At 37.3% G+C, this 8,749-nt stretch overlaps 1 long non-coding RNA gene across 1 annotated transcript; it reads left to right on the plus strand.

Annotated features, from left to right (window-relative positions):
• The first annotated feature begins 5,081 nt into the window (after window positions 1-5,081).
• LOC145987349 (uncharacterized) lies at window positions 5,082-6,923 on the plus strand. The gene is made up of 3 exons (XR_014441656.1): window positions 5,082-5,204; window positions 5,765-5,830; window positions 6,627-6,923. It is a non-coding gene; the product is annotated as an uncharacterized LOC145987349 (long non-coding RNA).
• The last annotated feature ends 1,826 nt before the right edge of the window (window positions 6,924-8,749 follow it).

Raw genomic sequence — 8,749 nt, forward strand, 5'->3', positions numbered from 1 at the left:
ATTAGTTTTGTTCTGGAATGTAGAAAAGGACCGGTTAAACCGTGCTGGGTTTCAATACTGTGTCCACCCACCGTTGGATTCAAGCACTGCATCTAGTCGACGAGGCAAGGATTCCACGAGCAGATGTTTGGTCTTCTCCTTAAACTCTTCCAGACATCAAACACGTGAGCCAGTAGAGCTTTCTTTGTTCTCAGCTGTCTAGGTTCCAACTCTCTCACCATCAACGCCCAAATGTTTTCGATTGAAAGACTTCGCTGGCCAATCTACTCTTGAAATTCCTGGCTGCTGATTAAACCAGGTGGTGGTCGCTTTCGATGTATGGACGCTGCTGTTGTCTTGATCGAAAGTCACGTGAGGAATCTCATCTTCAGGGCGTCTCTCTCGCACGCTGGGAAGCATGTGGTTTTCCAGCACTGCGACGTATTCCTGTGAATTTATTCTCGAAGACACTTCCACCAATCCATCCCCACACCGCCACGGATATCCTGCCGCTCCTAGGATGGGTAGAAATGTTCTCGTAGCCGTAGCGAGTGTTCTTGCGCCTACAAACATAAACCTGACCATTTTCGTCAGACGAAAATACTTTCTCGTCGCTCAAAATTACGTTCTGCCAAATTTCTTCAGGAGCTGGTAAATATTGTAAAGCAAAACTGACCCGTGCTTCGTGATGGAAATGCGTCATTGCTTCATTCTTTGCCGCTCGACGGTGTCGAACTGTTGCAGCATGGCACTCCAGTTTCAACTCTTGGCGAATCTTCGTTGCAGCCATGAAGGGATTGCCCTCGCTCATCTCAATGATGCCTGCATCTTCTTCCCTGGTTGTCTTCCTCGGCCGGCCTTTGTTGGGTCTTGACTTCATTCCTTGGTCACCTTCTTCCTCGTAACACCGAATCCAACGCCTGACGCATGAATCGTCCACACCTTATCATTGGTACATGTAGAGTTTCACGCCCATTACGATGCAGAAAGTTTCATTTTATAGGTTCCGTTGCAAGTGACATGCTCAAGGCATAGATACGAGTAAAACTGCTGCAGGATCTCGAACGAAGCACCCACCGGGGCTCGAATTAAAGCCAAAGCGTGATGCCAAAGGCAACCGTGACGTTACTGCATGGGAGATTTACATCAAGCAGGGCCTGCGTGGTGTGTGCAAAGAAACTCACGCTTGCTTTAGAAAATAAGGATACTATTGAATCAATGCAATATAATAGAGTATAAACCGTAAAATATACATTATTATTGACTCATGCATCCCCTGAAAAAAATGCATTGTTTTCTCTCACATTTCTGCCTGCAATGAATATAAATGTATAATCTATTAAATTAAGCAGGTGCATGCAGATTTAAAAATATTGATAAGATGATTCAATTGAATTGAATTGAATTGTTGTTTTTTAAGTTCACTTTGTGCACAGAAAGGCTAATTGGGACTGGACCTACAGTTTATAGTGGGATCCGAACCACTATGTTCCTCCACTGGGTATCGAACCCGGGACCCCTTGATTAAAAGGTGACGACTCTACGACTGCGCCATCGGGGAGGCCCTAGTCCTCTTACGGAGATAATTTGTTCAGAGCAATAGAAATGTCCTATCAAAACAATTGGGGAATATTATTTTCAATGTGGATATTGTTCGGAAAATATGTTTCTAACAACAGTTTACCTAAATAGTGGGGACGTGGGGTGAGAGAGAGGGACGGAGTTGGAAGAGAGAGAGGGAAACCACACAATTTTCTGTTCAGTGAGAACCTTTGGGATTGCTTTTTCCTAGCACACCAAAAACACAATACGTATAACCCAAATACAACCCAAACCTTCAATGGCGAAATTGTGAGTCAATCACTCAACTGGAATAAAAAGTTCGGATTTAAATCTAGGAGGCCAGAAGATAGTTATTGCGCTACCACGTGCTAATACAAAAAAAATCCACTTTGCCCGCGAGAATTGTCATGCCTGAGTGACATGTAGTTTACGTTAGTTGTGAGAGTTGCTTCAATTGCGTTGCCTGCCAAGAATAATGATAGCGCTGAAAGCATAAAATACGGAAATGTGCATGTTTGGCGAGCTATGAGAAAAGTAGATCCCTGTGTTTTCTTTTCAAATTTTACTCATTTTATGTCAACCTTTACATATAGCCAATGGCGACAGAGGATGAATGATGCTCCAGGGAAATTGATGAAGATTGAAGAAACAACGAAAAAGAAAAACTCATAATTATCAGAGGCTAGGACCCAAGAACCCTGGCTACGCAGCATTTTATGATATTTAAGTATATCACGGATTGCTGCTAAATCCTTTCCTAGATATTTGAAATGAATGAACCCCCGCCCCCGCTACGAGAGAAAGGAAGACCATAGGATGTGAAACATTCACAATGTAATTGCATTGCTTTACATTGCTCTTGGCTGTATTCCAAATGTAGTAAGAGATCAGCAATAAGTTGGATTTTTTTTTCAAGGTATAAGTGTATTTGAGCGCAAGGGCTACATATTTCATCATTTATAAAGAGTTTACTTCGTCGTTACACTAGCACCAGTCACGAATGCATGAATTTCTATTTCGGTTATTTGACATCACTCTTCTTCCTCTTGAGTTAATCGCGATAATACGGATGATTTATCAATTTATAAAATTATGACGGGACAAACTCAGTGATACATTCATGCCTGACCAGAGTTCGAATCTGGAACATATAACCTCGCTTCGCTAAAAAGGCTGGCAGAAATGTATCGGAAAAATATAGGAGCACCAAGAACCGGTTTCACCCAGCACAGACGATGAAATCATTTACAGAGACTCGCTGTGGCAGTGTTGCTCGCCACACCCTCCCCCTCGCTCGCAGGTATGCCTTCTCAGCACCCCGCCTGCTGATGGAAGAGTACGGTCAAAAGCTGCACCTACTTTTCGTTTCAAGCATATTCCGTCTGGAAGGTTTCTGGCACCCCTTCGCCCCCCTCCCTTCCCACCATGGTTAATGAATGAGACCCTTGCACTTTCAAAACCCTTATCGCAAGAAAAAGCTGGCATCAATTATACACCGCCATACAATAAGATCTTCACGGGAAACATTTCCTAACATATTTTCTTGATTCGGACTAAAGGCAAATTAAAAATAGTCAAATGAATTATACACAGGAGAATTAAATTACTGAAAATATGGAAAAGCGCGACACCGAATCTGTAATGAGTGCGAAGGGAAAAGAAAAGGAAAAAAAGTATAAAAAAGTATTTGAATAACCAGATTAAGAGAGATAGTTATCACGGCTCGAACAACACAAATGAAAAAAAAAACGGAAAGAAGAACTAATACGAATTGAAATATACGACAATCGGAAGTAGGCTGAAGGAAGCAAATTTTAATAAACGTGGAAAGAAAACATAATGAAAGGAGCGCTGGTTCGATTCGCGACGGAAGCTCATACTATATTTGTTGTTCGAATCCCACTCCACACTGTATGTCCAGATGCATTTACACTTAAAACAAACTTCGTGGAACTGTTTCCAAAACAGATGTCGCCAAGCATTTAAAAGCAAAAAGAATAACTTTGAAGAAAAAAATGCCGAAAGCGTTATTGCAAAACAAAAACAAAATGTGTAGGTGGTTATGGGGGTCAGAATCTTCTCTTTGGACTTACCTATGGTGGCAAGACCAACGAGAAAAAGATCTCGAAAAGAATAACTGCAACAATGGAGTTCGGGGTCCCCATTAGTGAGTGATGTAAAAACCAATCACAACTTCCACGTCATTTTACTTTTGCCTTTCAAGGGTTGTTCCGAGCACACATAAATTTTTAAGAACATTTTTTATTTCAATTTATGCACAGATACATTAATGGAAACGGAACTTATGATCTAGAGTGGTGGGCCACCAGTGGGAATTGTATCTAGGACCGCTTGATTACAAGGTGACTTTCGGCTATCGGAAGGGGCTTTGTTTTTTTTTTTGTTTTTTTTTAAATAGAAAACAGAATTAGTCATAATGCTATCTTTCCGTCTGCAGGACTCTCTCATGGGAGGTGTCAAGTATCCGAGCGATAACGAAATCCGTGATACCTTCTTTCTTCACATATTCGTTTGGAAGTGGTAAAAGAATAATAAAAAACTCAAGCATAAATGTTAATAACACTTGTTATTATTACCAGAGACATTCTCAAAATAAACTTGTTGTCCTTTGAAATCAAATCAAGAGGAAAGCAAGATCTCCACCCGGTCGCGTGAATCTGTGGCTAGATTCAAGAGTTGGAAACAATACGTTTCTCGCGAGCTGCTCTTCCTGGCGAAACTAGATGATATAAAATTCAGGGTTGCATAACCGTAAGGGGGGCGTTTCCTTAGATTCCCAGTGTACATGGAAAGTACAACATTTATGATATATAATACCTTCTCCTTTGGAAATAAACATGCGGTGGGAGAGAAATTTGTTGATTTTTACCGGTTAATGTCAACTTTAATGCATGTTTGTTGTTACACTTTGTATTTCTATGTTATGTAACTTCGTCTTCGTCTATCTACAAATTCGGATTCATCGCTAAGATGTTGACACCGTCTAATTAAGATCATTAAAACCTGCATAAGAAAATTACAAATTTTGATCATTTACTTTCATAAGCTTTCTGGACTTTGATACAAGCTTATAGCACTATATAACACTATATATTATACTGGTATTGTCAGGCCAATTTCATAAGAATATTGGGGCATGATATTTTGCCAGTCAAAATAGAGATGAAATAATTTAAATTTGATTAATAAATAAATAATTTAATTTTTTTCATCTTGTACTTTATTCCATCATTCATGGGCAAGTTGAGAGCTGTAAAAAAAATTCCATCAGTTGATTATATACTTAAAGAAGTAAGTATGACGATGTAGACATTTTATTGAATGCTTATGTGATTGGCTGATATCTCATGTGTTTGTAGAAAAAGGATTGTTAGATATTTTATTAGTGCGATATGCATGGTACTACATTAAAATAAGTACCAGAAGTATGTGTGTGTGAGAGAAATAACAATAGAAGCAATAATATTTTCGATGCTTGTAGAATACCGTAACGAAGAAGGGAGAATTGTTTAGGAATGTTTTTTTTTCTTTCGTCTTCTTATTTTGATAAGACTATAAATGAGCGTAGGGATCTCCATCGTATACGTTGTGTAACTAAGAAATTAGTGGAAATTGGTTAATTGTCAGCAGTTGTTTAACAGGTACGTGTTTTGGGAGTATTTTTAAATTTCATTTTATGTACAGAGAAACTAATCAGAACAGAGCCTACAGTTTAAATTGGGATCCGAAGAGCTATGTGCCTCCACTGGGTATGGAACCCGGGTCTCCTTGCTTACAAGCGGAGTTAGGAAATGGAATTGGCCTTGCATACACAGAAAAGTTGAGAAATTTGTAGCTGCTCCGGTTTTTTATTATTATTATTAATTCAAAGCATTGTGTTATTATTGAAGCTATTGCAACTTCTGGAAAGCACATTTCAACAATCCATGTAAATTTTTGAAAACAATATTGGAAAACAGAAAAAACTTCAAATTCTTAATATCAGACAGCATGTTTGTTAAATTCAAATCAAGTACAGTCGATGAACGCAAACGGTTATGACGAAAATACATCATACTTTTAGTAAGAATAAAATGGAAAGTGAACGTATTAGAAAGAACTCAATTTGGAAATATAAAAAGATTACTTGTATTTATTTAGGCTTCTTAACGATTTATGCTTGCACTATTTTTATATTTACACATAAATTGTTTCTTTCCAGAAACCGAAGTAGAAATGCGTCTCCTCTTTGCTTCGTGTGTTCTACTTGCGATGAACATAATTGCCTGTAAGTCTTATGTTCATATATAGGGAATTGAAATGTACACTGTTGATTTTCATTACACCTTATACAAAATTATCGATATATTTATATAGTTGTTCAAACTTCTCATCAGTTTTCAATTTCATGCAATGTAAAATGATGCATATCAAATATTTAAGAGGATACAATTTAAACCTATAGACGCATGTGGATTCAAGAGTAAATGTTTGAAATCTCGATTGTACTGAGCAATAAGCAATCATGAATATTTATGGGAAGTAACGATGAAAGAATTTGTAGGAACACAGAAAATAATATAATTAATCAAAAAGTTATAATTTTTTTGCCTAAGTATTTTATGCTTGTAAATAGTTTTTATTTTATATTTGTAGAGTTCATATCTTACTGTATGAGCATAGATTTTATGTGTTTAACAATATTTATGAGGATCCCAAATTTTTTCCTACCTATAACATCGAAGGAAAATTTGATAAAATTGCAAATGGTTTATAAATTCCCTATGAACCACGAAAACCTTTCACGTAACACCTTCAAAAATGTGGTGAAAATTTATTAACTTTAGATTTGAAACTTTTCGTCAATGTTGCCTGTAAACAATATCCACGAAAACTCTATTTGTTAGTGTAATTATCTATACACAACGAAAATTCCCCTCTGGCAACACTGCTTGAGTCTTGGCCCAGGAATGACAACTATTTAATCATGACCCCAGGACATGCACATGCCTCAGTCAAGCATATTTGTATGAGGAGGTACAAGCAAAAATTAATGTCTAACGATATGGTACTCTTTCTTTCAGCCTACTGCATTACTGATAAGGAATTCGTCTCCAAGAACTGCAAACCAGGGGTAAGATGGAAGGATGATTGTAACAGTTGCGTCTGTGAAGATTCGGACTTGGCCTGCTCGAGGATCTTTTGTGGAAATCAAAAGCCTTGCACCCCACTCGGGAAAACTTGGAAAATAAATGACGGGGAATGCCTTTGTAATGGTGTCAGACACACTATATGCTACGAGTACTTGCCTCACTAAATCAGCTCAAAGAACTAATAAGGTCCTGTAATTATTTATTTAAAAATAAACCGGCATACGAGTATACACTTATTATTATTACAATTATTTCTTCTTCTTTGAATGTAACATGGTATTTCAGAATAATTTGTTGATTTTTAGACTTTTTTTAGTCAGCATTACTGTATATATGTTGTTAGAATTCGTATTTTTGTGTTATGTAACTTAGTGTTCGTCTGTCTACCAATTCGGGTTAATCGCTAAGATGCAGACGTCGACTCGGTAGCCGAGTGTTGAGTGGTCGACATGTCGATCTGGTCACCGAAGTTCTCGGGTTCGAGTTCCGGCGTAGGCATGGGTGTTCTTTGCGAGTGTCCCTTCAATTCCATCTAATTATAATTCATCCTCATAGTTCCGATTAGGCAAAAAGTGGTACAAGAGCGACATAAAATAACGAAAGTGCAATATACTACGAAGTATGTGACTGGTGATTAGTTTAAAGGAAGAAAAAACAATGTGTTCTTGCCGGGACTCGATCCTAAAAGCTGTGTATTTTAAACGAAATTGTTCTTAGAAAATAAAGTTTTGTCTTATATAGAACAGTGGTGAATTTTCGAAGCAGCCGTATTAGGCTCTGCTTTACCAAGGAGGGACAGACCAAGTGATGTCTACCCTCTCCTTTCTTGGGGTTCTCCAGACCGGAAATTTCCCTCGCTTCGCACAGTTTATAATGTTGCAGAATAAATATCAAAAGAGACGTGTGCGACTATACTGCTTCCAAGAATTTGAAGAAACCAGTGTTGACAACCCTAATATCATTAATCCACAACTAGTATAATATGTGCGGAAAATGCAAACTCTATCACAACTCATTCTGTTGCTCGTAATAACAACTTTAGTAATGCTGCACGCATGTTTCAATTTGATACAAGATTCATTCTCAAAATTTATAGCGTGAAGATGCATAAATATTACCATTTAAACTGTTCATCACCATATTTATTCATTTTGTGTTATCGAATGAGAGTCTCAAGAATTCAAATAAAGCTGAACAAAGCAGCTGGCAATCTTCTTTCTACCGCTGCAGCACAATTTCATTACTTAAAAAATATATAGGAGTACGAGGGAAATGAACTGATGTAGTTAATGGGCAATTTACTTGGTAAATTCATAATTAACAACCATTCATATACCATTAATATATACTGCACAGTTATGTTCCTACATTCTCATACTCCAAGATCACTGGTCGTCAGAAATATAAAATCTTGCTGTCTAAATACTTTACGAATATTTCACATCTCATACACATTTACGTTAAATTGCCCATAGAAATTGTGAAATCAGGCAATAATTTTGAATTAGAAGATATATTATATGACACATTAATTAATTTCCATATTAAAGTTATGGAAAGGCGGTCCAAGGAGCAGGAATATTAGAGGATTTGTCCAGAAAGAGTTATTCATTTTTTTTTTAATTTGATTAATTGGGATTACTACCTTTTGAAGTTTTTCCCACAGTAAATTACTATGAAAAAACTGCAAAAGGCTGTGATCTCAAATCAATAAAATAAAATAAACCGCCATTTTTATCTTGGTGATTCGGTGTTAGCAATGGTATGTCGCTTCATCTGCTTAGAAGAGTTACAACTGGCCATAAAAAAAACTACATAATACGGATTTCAAAATTCCACAGCTCTCGTTAATCTAAAATTAAGCAATATTCACCAGAAAAATATTTTCATGGAACCAGGCGCACATTCATGCGAAACCTTAATAACGTAAAATATAAAGTGTATTGTGCGAAAAGGTGGCAGCTTAAAACCTCCTAATCCATTGTCAAGCTCTAGAAGAAATGTTAACAAACTGGGAAAAGGTTCAATTCAGAACGATTTCGTTGATGACCTAA

This window comes from Lepisma saccharinum, chromosome 4 (genome assembly GCF_977018435.1).
Source record: "Lepisma saccharinum chromosome 4, izLepSacc3.1, whole genome shotgun sequence".
NCBI lineage: Eukaryota > Metazoa > Arthropoda > Insecta > Zygentoma > Lepismatidae > Lepisma > Lepisma saccharinum.